At 47.6% G+C, this 24,257-nt stretch overlaps 1 long non-coding RNA gene and 2 pseudogenes across 1 annotated transcript in view; 1 reads left to right on the forward strand and 2 right to left on the reverse strand.

Moving 5' to 3' along the window:
• The window catches only part of LOC136591227 (uncharacterized), a 199,783-nt gene that overhangs the window by 109,226 nt on the left and 66,300 nt on the right, over positions 1 to 24,257 (forward strand). The window lies entirely within an intron of this gene.
• LOC136591241 (U2 spliceosomal RNA) lies at positions 1,410 to 1,537 on the reverse strand (annotated as a pseudogene).
• On the reverse strand, positions 22,397 to 22,524 carry LOC136591242 (U2 spliceosomal RNA; annotated as a pseudogene).

A 24,257-nucleotide genomic window follows, 5' to 3' on the forward strand; every position in this document is an offset into this window, starting at 1 on the left:
ATAGGACCTCCCCTATGAATACTATGTGCGTGAAAGATCAGGCGGCCGCCATATTACCACCATTTATTTTGTTTCTTACAGTTGCTCCTACAGCGGTGTGTGTGTGTTTGTTTATGTATGTGTATATATTTTACACACATACACACATCGCAATGCATTGTTCTTACAAGGCGCACTGCACTGCCAGACACACTCGCATATTTGCCATGCGAGATATTGGTTTGAGTTTCTCGGGCTGATAAAGTGCTCACTTGTGTAAAATCAGCCACAGAGAATGAATTTAACATCACCAAAGACATAAAGCTATACATTGCCCTCTATTGTCAGCATGCTGTTATCCTGACCCCCAAGTGTCAATGCATAATGCATCCCAAGTGGCAGCTTGCCCACCCATATCACGTCTTGTATCCAAGCTAGAGGCGATACAACAGGGTCTGTTTCACATTTTGTATCCAAGCTAGAGGTAGTACAACTTTAACTTTTTTCCTTCTGCTTTGCTCAGATTCATTCAAATACTGTGGGTCAAAATACGCAGCACAGCCCCAGAGGAATTCGTTAAGGGGTCTAGTTTTTTAAACAGGGTCATTTGTGGGGGTTCTCCAAAGTGCTCAAGGGCTCCACAAGTGAGCAATGGGACCTAAAACACTTTCATGCAAAATAACTGTTCACAAAGCCACCGGCTGCTCCTTTCGGTTTGGGCCCCATTGTGCATACGGACACAAGATTAGGGCCACAATGGGTATATCTCTGAACACGGGACATACAGGGGGTCTCCATTTTGGGGTGCCAATCCTCATCTTCATGTGCAATATAGAAAAAAAGCCCATCATTAAAATTAAAATGACATATTTGCAAAAATATGAAATTTAATTTCTTCCCCTCCAAATTGCATTAATTCTTGACAAAACCTGTGGGGTAAAAATCCTCCTGACCCCCTCAGTGAATACATTAAGGGGTGTAGTTTATAAAATGGGGTCATTTGTGGGGGGATCTATCATTTGGACACCCATGAGACTTTGCAATCTTGGCTTGGTGCAGGAAAAAAAAGTGTTCCTCAAAATGTTAAAAATCAATGTAAAATTTGTACGTCTCCTAAATTGTTAAAAAAAACCTGAAGTTTTTCTAATGTGCGTCCAGAATAAAGTAAACAGATGGAAATATATATCTTATCAAAGATTTGTACAGTATGTTTGCACATGTTTGAGATATTGTGGCTGAAAATAAATTACATTTTTATAAATTTTTTCTCAATTTTGACGCTTTTAATAAATATACACTAATTTTATCAGACTATTTTGTCCACGTGGACATGAGGCCTAAATCTAAGTGCTTGGTTGTTAGCAGCCGCAGCTGTGCTGCACCTCTTGCTCATCAGTTTTTTTTCCCGCTTTTGGAAACTGCTGTAGGAAAGGGGGTGCACCAGTACTGGAGGTACTGCAATACCAGGTCAATGTGCGGAGTGGACAGAGCAAGCACTTTTTCCAGCTCCCTGTTCTAAAAATCCATTTAATATATGATCCCCAGATAGGGGACGTATCAGATGCAACACGCTCAGCCAGCACTCCGGGCACACCCACAATGCACTGAGGGAGCCGGAAGACCTTTGCATAGCCCCGCCCAACACCTTCTCAACCAGGGTGAGCCGTCCCCGCGGGAGACCCGCGCCTGAATGGAGCATGTCCGGATTTTTTCCTGCACGCGGGACCCGCGCCTGCAGGGAAAAATGACATCCGCAGGTATTTTACTACCTGCAGGTGTCTAATGCATCCATATCCATTGCATAGCGCCGATCGCAATGTCGGGGGTGGGGGGGTCCGAACAGCCCGGGATGACAGCTCCATGCTGCGGACACCGACAGCATGGAGCTGTCATGTCCAGAGCCCGAGGGGCTTTATTCTCTGCAGGACACATGTTTTTACTTCCTCAGAGAATAAAGCCCACTTCGGGAGGACGTAAAAACACTATGGCCCGGGGCGTGGCTTAGCAAGCAAGGAGAGAGGTCGCACGCTGTTTTGCTCCTCCACAGAATCTCCCTTTTCAGCCCTTTTCTGGGTCAAATCAGTGACCCAAACAGAGGCAGACAAGAGCACAGCACCTGGGGACCCACCAGAACCCACAACCGGCCCGGACAAGGCTCACCTGGTGATCTCCAGCCGCCAAAAAGAAGCCGAAGAGCCGCGGCCCTGCACAGCGGCCCGCGCCCTAACCCGACAAGTACCGCGCTCAGAAACACCCGGCGAGGACCGCTCACGGAGCCCCAAGCAGAGGACTATGGCACAAGGTAACCCCTGCCGACTTGGAGGGGAGGCTCTGTCACCCTCAGTGCCCGCGCTCTCACCGCAGCGCCTTGCAAATACACAGCCGCGGCTCCCTCCCTCTGAATATACCGCCGTGGCCACCAACCTGCAACTCGGCGGCACATACAATCATCAGGGTGATCCCCCGCTGGACTAATCCCCACGCTGGTGGTTTTCCCCCTCCTGCTCCCCAGAGCCGACAATCAGCACGGGCGGGCACACCGGAAGATCTGCACCTAGTCTCTAGCTCCCTGTGAGGCAGCGGCCATCTCGCCCCCCCTCCCCCCTGAGTCGAGCAGGCTGCTTGGCATACTAGCCAGACCAGAGCAGAAAAGTAAAAAAGAGAGGATACTGTGATCCTCCCAGCACATCAACACCAGGCAAAGTTTAAAGCAGTACTCACTATTTCTGACGTGCAGCGGGGGAACGGAGGTCCTCTCCCCGGAGCTCTCAGACCGACAGCAGGCTCCATTAAAGTGTAGTGCAATTCAAATATCAATGCACCACAGCACCATCTAGTGGCCAAAACAGAGATAACCAGGACCTGAACCTCTTCTCATCCCTTTCTCAAAGCACTAAACAAAGCCAATCCTTGCCCATTAGAAAGAGCAACGAGGCCCCTAAGGCCTCCTTCCCACGAGCGTGACGGGCTCCGCCGCGTAATATTACGCAGTGAAGCCCGTCACGGCGCCCCCCAGAGACCCCATACTTACCAGCGGAAGATCGCGTGAAGACACTTCCCTGCACACCGCCGTCGCGTCATGTGACACGCCCACCGCGTCACATGACGCGGCCGGCCGTGTCACGTGACGCGCCGGCCGCGTCATATGACGAGCGACGGTAGGTGGGGAAGCGTTTTTTCACGCTATCTTCCGCTGGTTGCAGCGGGAGATAGCGTGAACCGAAGCCGTCAGCGCGTACACCCGCAGCAAATAGAACATGCTGCGGGTGACAACGGGAGATTTCACGGTGCGTAATTCCGCGGTGGAATTACGCATCGTGTGCATTGTGCTATTAGGTTCAATAGAACCTAATAGCATGGGGCAACGCAGCGGATTTTTGCCGCGGATTTACGCGGCGTAAATCCGTTCGTGGGAAGGAGGCCTAAGGCCTCATGTCCACGGGGAAAATAAGAATTAAAATCCGCAGCGGATTTTAACTCTTCTCCCGCGCGCGGATCCGCACCCCATAGGGATGCATTGACCACCCGCGGGTAGATAAATACCCGCGGATCGTCAATAAAAGTACTAGAGTCCCCTTGCCTGTCCTTATCTTATCTTTTATCCAAGCTACAAGGCGTACAACAGGGTACTAGAGCCTCCATTCCCATCTGTATAACCTCTTGTATCCAAGCTAGAAGTGGTACAACAGGATACCAGAGCCTCCTTGCCCACGTTTCATGTTTTGTCACCAGCTGCTTCCTTTGGGTAAGTGAGAATAGTGAGAATTTTGGCCCATGTGAAAGGGGAATTACTGTATGCTAAACTGTTCACTTCATTTTCATTACCTTCTATGACATTTATGGAAATGACACGGCACAGATTATTGTTAGGGGTTCCATCACACTCCCCTTCTGTAGCCGCACCGCCTCCACGCTCCCCTCATGTAAGCCCACTTTCCTAGTGTAACCGTATTGTCACCACACCCCCCTTAGGTAACCATACCGTCTTCACACTCCCCGCATGTAACCATACCACGGTTCGAAAAGTGTCATAATAGAGCCTTAAAGGGGTTCTGTCATTAAAAACAAAAAAATATACTGTATACTTACCTATTGCTCCCCAGGGAGCCTGCTTACCTCTTCTTCTTATCCCAAATCTTCTCCTGGAGCCGCTTGTCACTTCGGTCACGTGACCTCCAGCAACCCGATTTTCCTCCATCCGGTCAAAAAGTGTACATTGCGCTACCTTCCGCTTCCTTCACTAGTGACGTATGCGTACATTGCCTTGTCAGGAAGCGCGGAATGAAAGCAGCCGTGCGAGACAATGGCGCGACTGCGCACGTGCGAACCCGGCACACGACTGCGCATGCAGCTATCCTGGAGATAGCTATAGTCTATGGAATATACACGGGCTTTAGCCTTGGCAGTCGTCGTCTTTAAAATCTATGTATAGCTACCTCCCATGCTGTCCATTGGTTTCTACAGTAACATTGCAGCGCCCTCTATTGGTTTTACAGAAACGTGCTGCACCTATGCTCCCTTTAATAAATGATCCCCAAATAGGGGACGTATCAGATGCAAAACGCTCAGGCAGCACTCCGGGCGCACCCACAATGCTCTGAGGGAGCTGGAAGACCTTTGCATAGCCCCACCCAACGCTTTATCAACCGCGCCCTCCCCCCTCCCCCTCACATCCTCCTCAGTCCTTCCTCTTGCACCGTGCTCACGCATCCTAGGCTTGCAGAGCCTGCAGGACTCGTCACCTCCCTACGCAGGATGGTTAAGCAGACGATGACACTAGAAGCAAGCACTAGTTTGCCTCTGAAGGTGCGTCCGTCGGTCGTTTTGAGAGATCTCTTTTGGTGGACGCATTTCGAGTGGGGACGGACGGAAACTTTTTCCCAAAAAAAGGAAAATTGGCTTCGAGCCCATAGGGCTTTATTGGCTTCCCCTGGGCTGGCATTAGTAGACCCTAGTAAGAATAACTATAGATCAGCATGGTCATCTGAAGAAGTTAAAATGTACAGCAGGCCTTTTTTTTTTCCCGCCATACATAAATAAATTCATCCATCCATCCATAACTATAGATTATATAGAGAAATAAATCTTGCTATTTGTATAGCGATAGATAGATAGATAGATAGATAGATAGATAGATAGATAGATAGAGTGAGTAGATTATAGACATACATTATATCCAGATGATAGATTTTAGATTATTTATATCTGTGTAGATTTTATCATCTATATTAATTATATAATAGATCTATGGATTATCTATCTATCAATCAATAGATCTATTATATAATCAACATACATTATAGAATCTACATATATACATAATACAGCTTTATGTGTTTGTGTATGTATGTAGATATATAAATATATATATATATATATATATATATATATATCATCTAAAATCTATCTTTAATCTATATGCACAAGATCTATAATTCAGATATAATCTATATCTATAATCTACATAATTAATAAATAGATAGATTCATTCAGTCATACTCATTCATTCATACATACATACATACATACACACTGTATGCAAATGAGCCAGGTGTCTGGCAGGCTGATGTCACTGCATTGTGAGGTCATCAATTTAGAAGTATAAATACCGGACTTGGCAGCCATGTTAGTCAGTCTCCGCTGCAGCTCGTGGACTGGAGGTGGGGGATCCCCTATCTCCTCCGAGAAGCCACAGAACTGGACCCTTTTTATTTTTAGCAGAGTGCATTTTTAATGCAGCACACAAGGGGGAGACAGCGGCCTACCAAAATCTACTGGGTCATATGACGTGGCTGGCGGTGGGCGGGGAAGCGGTTTTTACTCTATCTTCCGCTGTGCTACAGCGGAAGATAGCGTGACGCACTGCTTCCATTGACTAGAATGGAGGCCGGCCGCGCGTACACCCGCGGCAAATAAAGCATACCGCGGGTGAGGTCAGGTGATTTCACGGTGGAATTCCGCACCGTGAGCATTGAGCTATTGGGTTCAATAGAACCTAATAGCTGCGGGCAACGCAGCAGATTTACGCAGCATAAATCCCTCCGTGGGAATGAGCCCTAACTTTAGCCAGCAGAAGGTGCCATAGTATAAGGCAGAAAAAGAAAAGCCCCATGGCAACCCAAATCCAAAATTGGATTGCAGAGGGTTAAAGAGGCCCTGTCCTTTTTAGAACGACGGGGGTAAAATCATACGTCCTGATCAGCCCCGCCCCTGACACGTTGGCGCTTTGCGATAAATAAGTGGGTTTTGTGTTGCAGTTTGGGTACCCAGTCTCTAAAAGGTTCGCCATCACTGATATAGAGGAAGCCCCGACATGTTGGATACACATGGGAGTGCAGCGCCAAAAACGCATGGAACCGTAGTAAGAGGAAAAACAGTGTGAAAATGGCCTTATAAAGATATATGTTTACATTTAGGCTGGATTCCGATGAGCTTACGCATATTTGCACAGACAAAGAAATAACACGCAACGATTATCTCAGCTAGTGAAATAGACAATTAGTATAATATGCGTTCTTTCCCTATGAGAATGTACGAGAAAATATAGTATGCTGCGTATTTTTTTGTGAGATCGAAATGCACATGGAAAATACGCGCCTGTGAACAAACCCATTGAAATCAATCATTTCTATTTTCTGTGACTTTCATAGGTGCAACTGCCCCAGAACAAATGGAATCCTGTCCCCTTCACCAGCAGTTTACACTCCGTGCCAGTGCGCGGAAGTTTGGAAATTGCTACGGCGCCGCCCGATCTTCCCTGCAGGTACTGTCACTACATGATAGGGCAGGTATTATCTTTTCCCGAGCGCACAAATAACGGGCGGGAAAAGAAGTGGTAAAAACAAAACCGCAGAAATTCCAAATTGCAAGAGGGCAGTGTTTCGATACACTCTCCTGCTCTGAACAGAGCGGGAATTAAAAAAAAAAAAATCAAACTGCCCATGTCCGTGATGTGAAATTAGTGGGCATGCACAGTGCTATACTTACCACATACGCGGCCTCTGCCGTCTATCTGCCGGCAGAGAGTATTGGTTGCAATTTGTAAAACACCGCAGGAGACCCACAGTGTGTTACGTATACGCCCGTGGACATGAGCCCTAAGGCTGCTTTCACACAGGCGTCTGGTAAAATGCTGCATTTTAAAGTGTTTTCGAACGCCATTTTCAAACGTGCTCAACAGCGTTGTGTAACGCACTCCATCATTACAATAGGTGATGAGGGGCGTTAAAAAGGGCTGAAACAAACTAAAATAGAGAGGCCTTAGAGACAAAGTCTGTTTGCTCCTTAACCCCTTATTGACCGCCCTATAGTGTTTTTGATCCCTAGGGCCGTAAAAACATGCTCACTCTGAGGATTAAAGCCCTGGGGGCTGTGGACATGACAGCTCCTGGCGGAAGATGATGATTGGTATTTGTTTCGGGGGTGGGGGGAGAAATTTCCGGAATACTCATTGGGTGTCTCGTTTGAAGTTTTTGCATCTATGGTCGGGGAATGGGAGAGCCCAAATCTTATAGTTCCAGTGTATGTACAACCTTCCACGAGAGCGCGGGGACGTTACTAGTCTAAGTAAACGATGCGCATAAATGCCACAAATGTATTAACCCTTAGGGCGCCGACGCACTGGCGATTTTTATTTTTTTATTTTTTTTCCCCCCTGCGAAATTCGCAGCATTTTTTTCTCTGCAGTGGTCTATGGGACTTGTAATGTTAAAATCGCGATCGCGCAAAATCGCAATTTATCGCGATTTTGCGCGATCGCAATTTTAACATTACAAGTCCCGTAGACCCCTGCAGAGAACAAAATGCTGCGAATTTCGCAGGGAAAAAAATCGCCAGTGGGTGGGCGCCCTTAATCGTACTGACCAGCAGATTGTGTGCCTTTAGGAAAAGCATAGGTGTACCGTCAGGTGTCACAATTGCAAACCGGCCCCTGCGGTGAGGGAACTCAGAGGCCCCCACCATATAAAGACTGTGCATGGAGTGCGTTACTCCCTTGCCGCACTGCCTGTTGTGGGAGGGGGTGGAGGGTTGGCCAATGCAGTGTACAGCGCGGAGCTGGTTGATGACATCATCATTCTTCTGCTCCTGGCACCCGTGTGGTCTCCTCACACTACCAGACAACTGTTGTGGGAGGGGTGGAGGGTCGGCCGGCGCGGAGTTGGATGATGACATCATCATCCTGCTCCTGGCGCCTGTGTGGTCCCTTCACACTGCCGGACGCCTGTTGTGGGAGGGGTGGAGTGTCGGCCGACGCGGTGTATGTAGTGGAGCCGGATGATGACATCATCATTCTTCTGCTCCTGGCACCTGTAGAGAGCATTGGTCCTGTTCCGGAGGGCTGGTCCCATGACTGTCATATTCTGACTGCCCTGTGTTTGTCCCCCCCTTCCCCAGGGGTCAATGTATTTCTTGGAAGCCCCTTGAGGACATGGCCATATGAGGCCTGGTGAAGTGTAGTTCTTATTTTCCCATCTCTCGACGCCTGTGATGTATTCCAGCATTAATGCCCGGATACATTGTGTCCTGCGGGGGGCAGATTATCTCCATATGAAACACAACACTTGGTTTTGGAAGTTCTTTTCCCATCCCCGCATTCAGCATCCCATAACTTCTGCATCTTTCCTGGTCAGAGGTATGTGAGGCCTTGCTTTCTACGTGACGAGCTTTTTGCCCCATTTTGGGTCCATACTTTTGATCACTTAGTATTTTGCCTCCATTTATTAGAGGTTTGTCTTTCTCCAGTTTTTCTGTGTTTGATAGTGTATTCAGTGTATTGTACAGGCCATTACGGATATGGTGATACCAAATATGGGGGTCTTCAGCCCCCCCCCATATGAAATAGAGGAAAATGCACAGAAAAGTTGAATATCTATATCTCTCTCTATAGGGGCCACAACAGCCATGATTATACAAGAGGCTTCTGTACCGCAATGCCTCATCAGTTACAGTAGTGATCATAGGTAATGGCAAGCAGGGACACCTGTTGTCATGGCAACCAATCGGCCCGCCACGATTACAAGGGCCAGACGACATAACATAGGGAGCATGCTCGCTCAGGGAATCCTCTACTTGCTGCCATCTCAACAGAATGTAGGAGTTTAATAGTAGGGATCGCTATCCTTAGGTACCCTGCTGTAGCAGTGGGAAGCCCGCTATCGGATGGTGTGAGCTCAGCTTCTGATCCCACGCCATCCACATGATGTACGTTTGTGTCCTGTTGTGGCAAGTACCACACAGCCAGGACAGACGTACATCCGGTGGCATTAAGGGTTTAACCCCTTAAGAGATAACTTATGTCCTGGGTGGCTGGTACTTGCTGTAAACTCGTGGGAGCAGAATCTGAGATTGTACTATCCCACAGTGGGAGCTGGCTGGGACTGACAGCAATCTATGCTGATCGTGGCATGTAAAGGGTTCACAGAGGGAGCTGGCTGGGACTGACTGCAATCTATGCTGACCACGGCATGTAAAGTGGTCAAAGAGGGAGCTGGCTGGGGCTGACAGCAATCTATGCTGACCGTGACATGTAAAGGCTTCACAATGGGAGCTAGCTGGGACTGACAGCAATCTATGCTGACCGTGGCATGTAAAGGGTTCACAGTGGGAGCTGGCTGGGGCTCACAGCAATCTATGCTGACCGTGGCATGTAAAGGGTTTATAGAGGGAGCTGGTTGGGACTGACAGCAATCTATGCTGACCGTGGCATGTAAAGGGTTCACAGAGGAAGCTGGCTGGGACTGACAGCAATCTATGCTTACCGCGGCATGTAAAGGGTTCACAGAGGAAGCTGGCTGGGGCTGACAGCAATCTATGCTGACTGGGCATGTAAAAGGTTTACAGAGGGAGCTGGCTGGGACTGACAGCCATCTACGCTGATCGCGACATGTAAAGGGTTTACAGAGGGAGCTGGCTGGGGCTGACAGCAATCTATGCTGACCGCGGCATGTAAAGGGTTCGCAGAGGGAGCTGGCTGGGACTGACAGCCATCTTGGCTGACCGCGGCATGTAAAGGGTTCACAGTGGGAGCTGGCTGGGATTGAAAGCAATAAATGCTGACCACGGCATGTAAAGGGTTTACAGAGGGAGCTGGCTGGGGCTGACAGCAATCTATGCTGACCGCCGTGGCATGTAAAAGGTTTACAGAGGGAGCTGGCTTGGGCTGACAGCAATCTATGCTGACCGTGACATGTAAAGGGTTCACAGAGGGAGCTGGCTGGGGCTGACAGCAATCTATGCTGACCGTGGAATGTAAAGGGTTCACAGTGGGAGCTGGTTGGGACTGACAGCAATCTATGCTGACCGTGGAATGTAAAGGGTACAATGGTGTCGCATCTGTAAGAAGTCCCCGTGCTGCACGCAGATGGCGCAGAGCGGTGCAGTTGGGGCCGCGCCATGTCCGCTAGGTGCTGTTATTCACCCGCCCCTCCAGCCTCCTGTGCGGCAGCAGCCATGCATGAAGACTCGGCCTGCGCTGTGCAGATGGTTCTGTTGTGCGCATAAACCTCTCTTTATTTATGACCCCACTAGTCCCAGCGAAGACTAGAGAGCCCCCCCCATTACCCACAATGCCCCAGCGGAGACTATGGCCCCGCCCATTACCCACAATGCCCTGGTTAAAGCAGCTGTAAACACTAATGCCCACTAGAGATATGATGGCCTCACCTGCTGGATGTGCAGCTCTGCCTGCAGGAACTGAAGGCCACCGCACCCACCCCAAAAGACATGAAGTTCAGAACTGCTGCGTCCTCCCCAGCGCTGCCGCCCACTAGCCCCGCCCCGCGCTCACTGATTGGATGGTGCGTCTGGAGTGTAGTGGCTGCTGGGAGATCCTACCACCAGCCAATACATTCTAGCCAGCAGATCAGTGAAGTCGCTAGAGTGGAGCTACTGAAGAGAGGAGCCGCTCCAATCTAGTCTTGTGGAGCTAGTGAGCTCCATATTACCTTCAGAGGGGAAGGATGGGTGGGGGGCTGCTGGATCCTGACAGTCATCAAAGGGATGACAACCAGCTAGAACTAGGAGTAATAGATGCAATATAGACCATCCACCATAACACTGATACATATGGTTGGTGAGGAGACAAACTGCTATAGGCGTGCCGCGCGCGTGCGCCGGGCACATCCGCCGGGCCGAAGAAAGAAGATCTGCCCGGTCCGCTACGGGTAAGTTATTCTTATTTTAGGTCTCCCGCGGATCCGGACGGCTTCTATAGGCTTCAATAGAAGCCTGCGGGAGCCGTCCCCGCGGGAGACCCGCACCTAAATGGAGCATGTCCACATTTTTATTAATTCACTTTTATTGACCATCCGCAGGTATTTATCTATCCGCGGGTGGTCATTGCATCCCTATGGGGTGCGGATCCGCGTGCGGGTGATCCGCTGCGGATTTTAATTCTTCTTTTCCCCGTGGACATGAGGCCTAAAGGCTCTGCATATCCAGGTGATTCTGATATTGTTTTTTTGCCACATGTTGTACTTGATTTAGGTGGTGAAGATCGGGCGGCGCCTGTCATCTCGTAGCAATTTCCAAACTTCCGCGCACTGGCACGGAGTGTAAACTGCTGGTGAAGGGGACAGGATTCCATTTGTTCTGGGGCAGTTGCACCTACGAAAGTCACAGAAAATAGAAATGATTGATTTCAATGGGTTTGTTCACAGGCGCGTATTTTCCATGTGCATTTCGATCGCACAAAAAAATACGCAGCATACTATATTTTCTCGCACATTCTCATAGGGAAAGAACGCATATTATACTAATTGTCTATTTCACTAGCTGAGATAATCGTTGCGTGTTATTTCTTTGTCTGTGCAAATATGCGTAAGCTCATCGGAATCCAGCCTAAATGTAAACATATATCTTTATAAGGCCATTTTCACACTGTTACTACGGTTCCATGCGTTTTTGGCGCTGCACTCCCATGTGTATCCAACATGTCGGGGCTTCCTCTATATCAGTGATGGCGAACCTTTTAGAGACTGGGTACCCAAACTGCAACACAAAACCCACTTATTTATCGCAAAGCGCCAACGTGTCAGGGGCGGGGCTGATCAGGACGTATGATTTTACCCCCGTCGTTCTAAAAAGGACAGGGCCTCTTTAACCCTCTGCAATCCAATTTTGGATTTGGGTTGCCATGGGGCTTTTCTTTTTCTGCCTTATACTATGGCGCCTTCTGCTGGCTAAAGTTAGGGCTCATTCCCACGGAGGGATTTATGCTGCGTAAATCTGCTGCGTTGCCCGCAGCTATTAGGTTCTATTGAACCCAATAGCTCAATGCTCACGGTGCGGAATTCCATCGTGGAATTCCGCACCGTGAAATCACCTGACCTCACCCGCGGTATGCTTTATTTGCCGCGGGTGTACGCGCGGCCGGCCTCCATTCTAGTCAATGGAAGCAGTGCGTCACGCTATCTTCCGCTGTAGCACAGCGGAAGATAGAGTAAAAACCGCTTCCCCGCCCACCGCCAGACACGTCATATGACCCAGTAGATTTTGGTAGGCCGCTGTCTCCCCCTTGTGTGCTGCATTAAAAATGCACTCTGCTAAAAATAAAAAGGGTCCAGTTCTGTGGCTTCTCGGAGGAGATAGGGGATCCCCCACCTCCAGTCCACGAGCTGCAGCGGAGACTGACTAACATGGCTGCCAAGTCCGGTATTTATACTTCTAAATTGATGACATCACAATGCAGTGACACCAGCCTGCCAGACACCTGGCTCATTTGCATACAGTGTGTATGTATGTATGTATGTATGAATGAATGAGTATGACTGAATGAATCTATCTATTTATTAATTATGTAGATTATAGATATAGATTATATCTGAATTATAGATCTTGTGCATATAGATTAAAGATAGATTTTAGATGATATATATATATATATATATATATATATATATTTATATATCTACATACATACACAAACACATAAAGCTGTATTATGTATATATGTAGATTCTATAATGTATGTTGATTATATAATAGATCTATTGATTGATAGATAGATAATCCATAGATCTATTATATAATTAATATAGATGATAAAATCTACACAGATATAAATAATCTAAAATCTATCATCTGGATATAATGTATGTCTATAATCTACTCACTCTATCTATCTATCTATCTATCTATCTATCGCTATACAAATAGCAAGATTTATTTCTCTATATAATCTATAGTTATGGATGGATGGATGAATTTATTTATGTATGGCGGGAAAAAAAAAAGGCCTGCTGTACATTTTAACTTCTTCAGATGACCATGCTGATCTATAGTTATTCTTACTAGGGTCTACTAATGCCAGCCCAGGGGAAGCCAATAAAGCCCTATGGGCTCGAAGCCAATTTTCCTTTTTTTGGGAAAAAGTTTCCGTCCGTCCCCACTCGAAATGCGTCCACCAAAAGAGATCTCTCAAAACGACCGACGGACGCACCTTCAGAGGCAAACTAGTGCTTGCTTCTAGTGTCATCGTCTGCTTAACCATCCTGCGTAGGGAGGTGACGAGTCCTGCAGGCTCTGCAAGCCTAGGATGCGTGAGCACGGTGCAAGAGGAAGGACTGAGGAGGATGTGAGGGGGAGGGGGGAGGGCGCGGTTGATAAAGCGTTGGGTGGGGCTATGCAAAGGTCTTCCAGCTCCCTCAGAGCATTGTGGGTGCGCCCGGAGTGCTGCCTGAGCGTGTTGCATCTGATACGTCCCCTATTTGGGGATCATTTATTAAAGGGAGCATAGGTGCAGCACGTTTCTGTAAAACCAATAGAGGGCGCTGCAATGTTACTGTAGAAACCAATGGACAGCATGGGAGGTAGCTATACATAGATTTTAAAGACGACGACTGCCAAGGCTAAAGCCCGTGTATATTCCATAGACTATAGCTATCTCCAGGATAGCTGCATGCGCAGTCGTGTGCCGGGTTCGCACGTGCGCAGTCGCGCCATTGTCTCGCACGGCTGCTTTCATTCCGCGCTTCCTGACAAGGCAATGTACGCATACGTCACTAGTGAAGGAAGCGGAAGGTAGCGCAATGTACACTTTTTGACCGGATGGAGGAAAATCGGGTTGCTGGAGGTCACGTGACCGAAGTGACAAGCGGCTCCAGGAGAAGATTTGGGATAAGAAGAAGAGGTAAGCAGGCTCCCTGGGGAGCAATAGGTAAGTATACAGTATATTTTTTTGTTTTTAATGACAGAACCCCTTTAAGGCTCTATTATGACACTTTTCGAACCGTGGTATGGTTACATGCGGGGAGTGTGAAGACGGTATGGTTACCTAAGGGGGGTGTGGTGACAATACGGTTACACTAGGAAAGTGGGCTTACATGAGGGGAGCGTGGAGGCGGTGCGGCTACAGAAGGGGAGTGTGATGGAACCCCTAACAATAATCTGTGCCGTGTCATTTCCATAAATGTCATAGAAGGTAATGAAAATGAAGTGAACAGTTTAGCATACAGTAATTCCCCTTTCACATGGGCCAAAATTCTCACTATTCTCACTTACCCAAAGGAAGCAGCTGGTGACAAAACATGAAACGTGGGCAAGGAGGCTCTGGTATCCTGTTGTACCACTTCTAGCTTGGATACAAGAGGTTATACAGATGGGAATGGAGGCTCTAGTACCCTGTTGTACGCCTTGTAGCTTGGATAAAAGATAAGATAAGGACAGGGAAGGGGACTCTAGTACTGCGTTGTACCACTTCTAGCTTCTAGTATAGAAGATGGGGAACAGGCGGCTATGGAGGCTCTATTCTAGAGAATCAATACAGTAAGCAGTGGAGTAGGTCAGTAAATCAATGGCTGAAATAACAGTTGAATTGTGTTACCACGTTACTACTGACAGTCCTCACCTCTTTAGTAACAGGTGGCATGGCTGAAGCCTCATCACAGTATTTCAGTGCCAGAGCTTTCTGTCCTTGGTCTTTGTAGCACTGGGATGAAAGATAAAAAACACCAAAAAAAGCAAAAACCAGTAAAGCAATAGAATCTTACAGTAACTTTGGGGCATTACAGCAGCACACAATGTCCCTGCAGGTTGGATTACAGATGAGTGCTGCTGTATGGTGCCTTCATACCTCTAGGGCAGGATACCTACCTGATATGTATTGTCATGGGGCGCACCAAGATCTTGTCTCAGGCTTTGCTTGCAGTCCTACCATATCGCACTAAATGCAGAAGTGCAGTCAATGCAGCTTTTTACCTAAAATAGTAAAAATTGGTCAAAGCCTCATGCAGTGTATTACCTGACCCTGGAATAACATCAATGGCAATTATAAGAATAATGCTGATAATAATACAAATTCTGTATGTCTGTTTTCAGCCTTACAAAACTATAACTATAGAAGTTTAAATTTATACGTAAAGCTAGATATTTTTAGAAATATCTATATTGATATATAACTATCTATTTTTATAGCTAGATATATATCTATGCAGTAAGATACATTAGATCGATGGTGACACACGCACCCGAAACAAGGACCACAGGTTGTAAGCAGCCATTTTTCCGTCAGTCTCCACTGGAGTCTCTCCCAGGCCCAAACTGAACCTACCTACCTGAATTGTAAGTACCTACCTTCTTGTTCTCTATGAAAGAACTGAGCGTACCTTTTAAAAAAATGGCGGCGGCAGCAGCAACCAATCAGATTTTGTATAGTTTATGTATAGCTACCTGCCATGCTGTCCATTGGTTTCTACAGTAACATTGCAGCGCCCTCTGTTGGTTTTACAGAAACGTGTTGCACCACCTATTGGATTTACCCAAACTTACAGCACCATAGAGATTAGCGGGTCACCTCCCAGTTCTCCATCTTTTTGCCCTATTTTTCTCTAGGGTGGTTTCAAACCGGCGGGTAAAATCGCGCCATTTTTAACCGATGCGTTGGTTATTGAAAAAAAAAAAAGCAGATTTCGCAGCCAATGATTCCCGACGGTTCCCTTCCCTTCAGCAAGGTTTTCACTGATGTGATGTTGAGAGAGAAAATCGCAGCCTGCTGTGTCCTTCTGCGCAGTGCGTTTTTTAAAATCTCCCATGTAATCCTATGGAGGCTGCGTTTTATCGCATCACAAGGCGACAAATATGCGCTGCAATGTTAACACTGGAAAGTCCTACCGACTTGCGCGTTAAACAAAAACATGTGGTTTTTAATGTGCGCGGCAGCGATGCGATTTAATCCTCTAAAAAAAAAAAGCATCGCTGGTGATTGTCACGGCCGTATATTGGGACAAAACTAAGCCTAAGCTTTCTGTGGTTTCGTTTTCACCAGCAGTATTCTCTCCCGTTAATACTTGACCGAGAAAATATAGGACCTCCCCTATGAATACTATGTGCGTGAAAGATCAGGCGGCCGCCATATTCCCACCATTTATTTTGTTTCTTACAGTTGCTCCTACAGCGGTGTGTGTGTGTTTGTATATGTATGTGTGTATGTATGTGTATATATTTTAGACACATACACACATCGCAATGCATTGTTCTTACAAGGCGCACTGCACTGGCAGACACACTCGCATATTTGCCATGCGAGATATAGGTTTGAGTTTCTCGGGCTGATATAGTGCTCACTTGTGTAAAATCAGCCACAGAGAATGAATTTAACATCACCAAAGACATAAAGCTATACATTGCCCTCTATTGTCAGCATGCTGTTATCCTGACCCCCAAGTGTCAATGCATAATGCATCCCAAGTGGCAGCTTGCCCACCCATATCACGTCTTGTATCCAAGCTAGAGGCGATACAACAGGATCTGTTTCACATTTTGTATCCAAGCTAGAGGTAGTACAACTTTAACTTTTTTCCTTCTGCTTTGCTCAGATTCATTCAAATACTGTGGGTCAAAATACGCAGCACAGCCCTAGAGGAATTCGTTAAGGGGTCTAGTTTTTTAAACAGGGTCATTTGTGGGGGTTCTCCCAAGTGCTCAAGGGCTCCACTAGTGAGCAATAGGACCTAAAACACTTTCATGCAAAATAACTGTTCACAAAGCCACCGGCTGCTCCTTTCGGTTTGGGCCCCATTGTGCATACGGACACAAGATTAGGGCCACAATGGGTATATCTCTGAACACGGGACATACGGGGGGTCTCCATTTTGGGGTGCCAATCCTCATCTTCATGTGCAATATAGAAAAAAAGCCCATCATTAAAATTAAAATGACATATTTGCAAAAATATGAAATTTAATTTCTTCCCCTCCAAATTGCATTAATTCTTGACAAAACCTGTGGGGTAAAAATCCTCCTGACCCCCTCAGTGAATACATTAAGGGGTGTAGTTTATAAAATGGGGTCATTTGTGGGGGGATCTATCATTTGGACACCCATGAGACTTTGCAATCTTGGCTTGGTGCAGGAAAAAAAAGTGTTCCTCAAAATGTTAAAAATCAATGTAAAATTTGTACGTCTCCTGTTTTTCTAATGTGCGTCCAGAATAAAGTAAACAGATGGAAATATATATCTTATCAAAGATTTGTACAGTATGTTTGCACATATTTGAGATATTGTGGCTGAAAATAAATTACATTTTTATAAATTTTTTCTCAATTTTGACGCTTTTAATAAATATACACTAATTTTCTCAATTGCGCGATCGCAATTTTAACATTACAAGTCCCGTAGACCCCTGCAGAGAACAAAATGCTGCGAATTTCGCAGGGAAAAAAATCGCCAGTGGGTGGGCGCCCTTAATCGTACTGACCAGCAGATTGTGTGCCTTTAGGAAAAGCATAGGTGTACCGTCAGGTGTCACAATTGCAAACCGGCCCCTGCGGTGAGGGAACTCAGAGGCCCCCACCATATAAAGACTGTGCATGGAGTGCGTTACTCCCTTGCCGCACTGCCTGTTGTGGGAGGGGGTGGAGGGTTGGCCAATGCAGTGTACAGCGCGGAGCTGGTTGATGACATCATCATTCTTCTGCTCCTGGCACCCGTGTGGTCTCCTCACACTACCAGACAACTGTTGTGGGAGGGGTGGAGGGTCGGCCGGCGCGGAGTTGGATGATGACATCATCATCCTGCTCCTGGCGCCTGTGTGGTCCCTTCACACTGCCGGACGCCTGTTGTGGGAGGGGTGGAGTGTCGGCCGACGCGGTGTATGTAGTGGAGCCGGATGATGACATCATCATTCTTCTGCTCCTGGCACCTGTAGAGAGCATTGGTCCTGTTCCGGAGGGCTGGTCCCATGACTGTCATATTCTGACTGCCCTGTGTTTGTCCCCCCCTTCCCCAGGGGTCAATGTATTTCTTGGAAGCCCCTTGAGGACATGGCCATATGAGGCCTGGTGAAGTGTAGTTCTTATTTTCCCATCTCTCGACGCCTGTGATGTATTCCAGCATTAATGCCCGGATACATTGTGTCCTGCGGGGGGCAGATTATCTCCATATCAAACACAACACTTGGTTTTGGAAGTTCTTTTCCCATCCCCGCATTCAGCATCCCATAACTTCTGCATCTTTCCCGGTCAGAGGTATGTGAGGCCTTGCTTTCTACGTGACGAGCTTTTTGCCCCATTTTGGGTCCATACTTTTGATCACTTAGTATTTTGCCTCCATTTATTAGAGGTTTGTCTTTCTCCAGTTTTTCTGTATGTTAACAATATGAAAAGTCCCTTTTTTTTTTTCTCTTTTTCTCTTTTGATTGTAATGGAAAATTGTTAATAAAGAGACAATTAAACAGGGTCATTTGTGGGGGTTCTCCAAAGCCGCTCAAGGGCTCCACAAGTGGGCAATGGGGCCTAAAACACTTTCATGCAAAATAACTTCACAAAGCCACCGGCTGCTCCTTTCGGTTTGGCCCCCATTGTGCATACGGACACAAGATTAGGGCCACAATGGGTATATCTCTGAACACGGGACATACAGGGGGTCTCCATTATCAAAGATTTGTACAGTATGTTTGCACATGTTTGAGATATTGCGGCTGAAAATAAATTACGTTTTTTTTTAAATTTTTCTCAATTTTGACGCTTTTAATAAATATACACTAATTTTATCAGACTATTTTCACCTCCTAAATGAAGTACAACATGTGGCAAAAAAACAATATCAGAATCACTTGGATATGCAGAGCCTTTAGGCCTCATGTCCACGGGGAAAAGAATTAAAATCCGCAGCGGATCACCTGCACGCGGATCCGCACCCCGTAGGGATGCATTGACCACCCGTGGGTAGATAAATACCCGCGGATGGTCAATAAAAGTGAATTAAAAAAAATGTGGAGCATGAAAAAAAATGGACATGCTCCATTTAGGTGCGGGTCTCCCGCGGGGACGGCTCCTGCAGGCTTCTATTGAAGCCTATGGAAGCCGTCCGGATCCGCGGGAGACCTAAAATAAGAATAACTTACCCGTAGCGGACCGGGCAGGTCTCCTCTTCTTTGCGGCCGGATCTTCTTTCTTCGGCCCGGCGGATGTGCCCGGCGCGCGGCACGCCTATAGCAGTTTATCTCCTCACCAACCATATGTATCAGTGTTATGTTGGATGGTCTATATTGCATCTATTACTTCTAGTTCTAGCTGTTTGTCATCCCTTTGATGACTGTCAGGATCCAACACCCCCCCCCCAGGATCCAACAGCGTCCCACCCATCCTTCCCCTCTGAAGGTAATATAGCGCTCACTAGCTCCACAAGACTAGATTGGAGCGGCTCCTCTCTTCAGTAGCTCCACTCACTTACAGAAAGGAAGCAGCTGGTGGCATCACCAGCTTGTTCACACTCAGGAGGCTCTATTCCCTGCAATTGGCTTAGTTCCGTGGGTTTGCATAGTTATTGCCTAATACATCTCTAAACATCTATAGGCAACACACTGTTCCTGCTTTTTTTCACTCCTACTTTAATAGATAAAGATATCTTATTTGGACAATTGGTATGTTTCTCCGAAGGTTTGTTCAGTTACTGTTTGTTACAGTATTGTGATGGAACCTGTACGTTTGCTAAAAAAAAAAAAAGGAATTAAATACTCAAATCTAATCTAATGTAATGTCTTTTTCGACCAATAAGACAAATTGAACACAGCAAGTGTGTGTGTGAGAGAGAGGGGGTGGCTGAGTAAGTGGGTGAGCAGGCGGGCAGCTGTGTGAGGAGCAGAGTGTTTAGGAAAGTTTCAGAAGGAGGACCAGCACATTGGATAACTTTTTCGTAGAAAAATCAGCTTTTATTTTCATTCATGACAGTTCCCTTATTTGTATATTACCCAGAGGAGCGTGCATGGCCAGGTTCGTCTCCTTACTCAGTTTGTAGGTGCTCTCCCTAAGGAGGATTCATGCCAGCTCCTTCATTTGCATATTACCCAGAGGAGCGTGCATGGCCAGGTGCATCTACTTACTCAATTTGTACTTGCTCTCCCTAAGGAGGATTCATGCCAGTTCCCTTATTTGCATATTACCCAGAGGAGCGTGCATGGCCAGGTTCGTCTCCTTACTCAGTTTGTAGGTGCTCTCCCTAAGGAGGATTCATGCCAGCTCCTTCATTTGCATATTACCCAGAGGAGCGTGCACAGCCAGGTGCGTCTACTTACTCAATTTGTACTTGCTCTCCCTAAGGAGGATTTATGCCAGCTCCCTTATTTGCATATTACCCAGAGGAGCGTGCATGGCCAGGTGCATCTGCTTACTCAGTTTGTAGTTGCTCTCCCTAAGGAGGATTCATGCCAGCTCCCTTATTTGCATATTACCCAGAGCAGGGGCGTAGATAGAGGCTCATGGGCTCGGGTGCATAAGTTTAGCTTGGGGCCCTCTACAGACCCCTCCAACCTCCACTCCTTTTCACGGCTACTACTTCTACATCACTTTTAGCTCCATTACTGTTTTTTTTTTTAATTGCCCACCAATAGATCATTGGTAATCAGTGGTTTTAGCAGAGTTTTAAAACATCCAGAACACAAGCCTCAAGGCATGCTTCGCTTCCTCAGGAAAGAAAAAGAAAAAAAAAATATATATATATATATACATACACATACACACACACACACACATATACAGACATATACACATATGGAGACAGCATAATAACAATATATACAATAGAGACAACATTATATGGATGAGATTTCTTTAAACGTGTGACTACTTCTCCATTCACTTCTGTCGAGCTGACGGAGATGGTCAAGCACTGAGCTCCCATGAACGGCGGAGTCGTAGTCATGCAATGAGACTAGTGCTACGCGACCAAGATTGCTGTATAGCCCTGCGACCTCACACTCTCGGGCCGGCTTCACACCACCGGTTTCCTATTGTTCAATCCACAGTCGTCGTCCACACGGAGGATCCGCAGCAAATCACATGCATTGAAAGATACATACTACTGCTACTTCCTTCACTCTCGCGGTCATCCGCATTGCAGATTCTGCAGGAACGCAGGGTCACCGTCTGGGTTAACGGCCAGATTCCGCAGTGGTATCCCGCATTCGGAATGTGAAGCGGTCGTGTGCAACCGGCCTTACTGAAGACAATGGAGTTGCGATACAACTCACAAGTAGCTGCGACCAATATATTGCAAAAATCCAACCTCGTAGAGGTTTAAGCAATCTATAGGTTGTGGGAACTTGCGCGACCCCATTGATATATTTGAGAATGCAAGTTCACAGGGCTGCACAGCGATCTTTGGTCACATGACCCATGTCATGGCGAAAGACTCCATAGAGCTCCAGCCTTAGGGCTCATGTCCACGACTGTGTTCTCACCGCAGAGACGCAGCGTTTTACGCATACCACCGTGGGCTCTTCGGCCAGATTCACACAGATGTATTTGCGCAGCATATTATGCATGAAAAATATACATGCTAAATACACGTCAGTAGAACCCGCTGATTGCAGCGAGTTCCTTCACATAAGTGTATTTTGCATGCGCATTTTGTTAAAAAAAAAAAGCAGTCCCCTTTATTTTCTCGTGCATTTCTGCAGGGGCAGAACATGTATTATTCTAATTACACTAATTGCCCATTTCAATAAATGGCGGCATGGTTGCGTGTTTTTTTGCGCTTGCAAATGTGCTTGATTCGTGCTAACAAAAGTACAGTAAGGGCCGCTTCACACAAACATATTTGTTTCAATGGATGCCTTCAGAATTCTCTTTACTCACACATTTCGCATGCGTGCAAAACCTCACCATGCTCTATTTTTGTGCACATTTGCGCACCAAGGGTCCCTGTACAAGTCTATGGGAAGTGTGCACGTAACCGATTCCTATCTCCAAAAAAAGTTATAATAAACAGCGATAAAGTCTTATAAACTCCAAAATGGTACAAATAAAAACTACAGGACATCACGCAAAAACACGAGCCGTCGCACAAGTATCATGCGATACTTCCGCCATGTATCACGTGGACATGAGGCCTAAATCTAAGTGCTTGGTTGTTAGCAGCCGCAGCTGCGCTGCACCTCTTGCTCATCAGTTTTTTTTCCTGCTTTTGGAAACTGCTGTAGGAAAGGGGGTGCACCAGTACTGGAGGTACTGCAATACCAGGTCAATGTGCGGAGTGGACAGAGCAAGCACTTTTTCCAGCTCCCTGTTCTAAAAATCCATTTAATATATGATCCCCAGATAGGGGACGTATCAGATGCAACACGCTCAGCCAGCACTCCGGGCACACCCACAATGCACTGAGGGAGCCGGAAGACCTTTGCATAGCCCCGCCCAACGCCTTCTCAACCAGGGTGAGCCGTCCCCGCGGGAGACCCGCGCCTGAATGGAGCATGTCCGGATTTTTTCCTGCACGCGGGACCCGCGCCTGCAGGGAAAAATGACATCCGCAGGTATTTTACTACCTGCAGGTGTCTAATGCATCCATATCCATTGCATAGCGCCGATCGCAATGTCGGGGGTGGGGGGGTCCGAACAGCCCGGGATGACAGCTCCATGCTGCGGACACCGACAGCATGGAGCTGTCATGTCCAGAGCCCGAGGGGCTTTATTCTCTGCAGGACACATGTTTTTACTTCCTCAGAGAATAAAGCCCACTTCGGGAGGACGTAAAAACACTATGGCCCGGGGCGTGGCTTAGCAAGCAAGGAGAGAGGTCGCACGCTGTTTTGCTCCTCCACAGAATCTCCCTTTTCAGCCCTTTTCTGGGTCAAATCAGTGACCCAAACAGAGGCAGACAAGAGCACAGCACCTGGGGACCCACCAGAACCCACAACCGGCCCGGACAAGGCTCACCTGGTGATCTCCAGCCGCCAAAAAGAAGCCGAAGAGCCGCGGCCCTGCACAGCGGCCCGCGCCCTAACCCGACAAGTACCGCGCTCAGAAACACCCGGCGAGGACCGCTCACGGAGCCCCAAGCAGAGGACTATGGCACAAGGTAACCCCTGCCGACTTGGAGGGGAGGCTCTGTCACCCTCAGTGCCCGCGCTCTCACCGCAGCGCCTTGCAAATACACAGCCGCGGCTCCCTCCCTCTGAATATACCGCCGTGGCCACCAACCTGCAACTCGGCGGCACATACAATCATCAGGGTGATCCCCCGCTGGACTAATCCCCACGCTGGTGGTTTTCCCCCTCCTGCTCCCCAGAGCCGACAATCAGCACGGGCGGGCACACCGGAAGATCTGCACCTAGTCTCTAGCTCCCTGTGAGGCAGCGGCCATCTCGCCCCCCCTCCCCCCTGAGTCGAGCAGGCTGCTTGGCATACTAGCCAGACCAGAGCAGAAAAGTAAAAAAGAGAGGATACTGTGATCCTCCCAGCACATCAACACCAGGCAAAGTTTAAAGCAGTACTCACTCCCTGTTCTAAAAATCCATTTAATATATGATCCCCAGATAGGGGACGTATCAGATGCAACACGCTCAGCCAGCACTCCGGGCACACCCACAATGCACTGAGGGAGCCGGAAGACCTTTGCATAGCCCCGCCCAACACCTTCTCAACCAGGGTGAGCCGTCCCCGCGGGAGACCCGCGCCTGAATGGAGCATGTCCGGATTTTTTCCTGCACGCGGGACCCGCGCCTGCAGGGAAAAATGACATCCGCAGGTATTTTACTACCTGCAGGTGTCTAATGCATCCATATCCATTGCATAGCGCCGATCGCAATGTCGGGGGTGGGGGGGTCCGAACAGCCCGGGATGACAGCTCCATGCTGCGGACACCGACAGCATGGAGCTGTCATGTCCAGAGCCCGAGGGGCTTTATTCTCTGCAGGACACATGTTTTTACTTCCTCAGAGAATAAAGCCCACTTCGGGAGGACGTAAAAACACTATGGCCCGGGGCGTGGCTGGAAAAAGTGCTTGCTCTGTCCACTCCGCACATTGACCTGGTATTGCAGTACCTCCAGTACTGGTGCACCCCCTT

This window comes from Eleutherodactylus coqui, unplaced genomic scaffold, assembly GCF_035609145.1.
Source record: "Eleutherodactylus coqui strain aEleCoq1 unplaced genomic scaffold, aEleCoq1.hap1 HAP1_SCAFFOLD_72, whole genome shotgun sequence".
Taxonomy (NCBI): domain Eukaryota; kingdom Metazoa; phylum Chordata; class Amphibia; order Anura; family Eleutherodactylidae; genus Eleutherodactylus; species Eleutherodactylus coqui.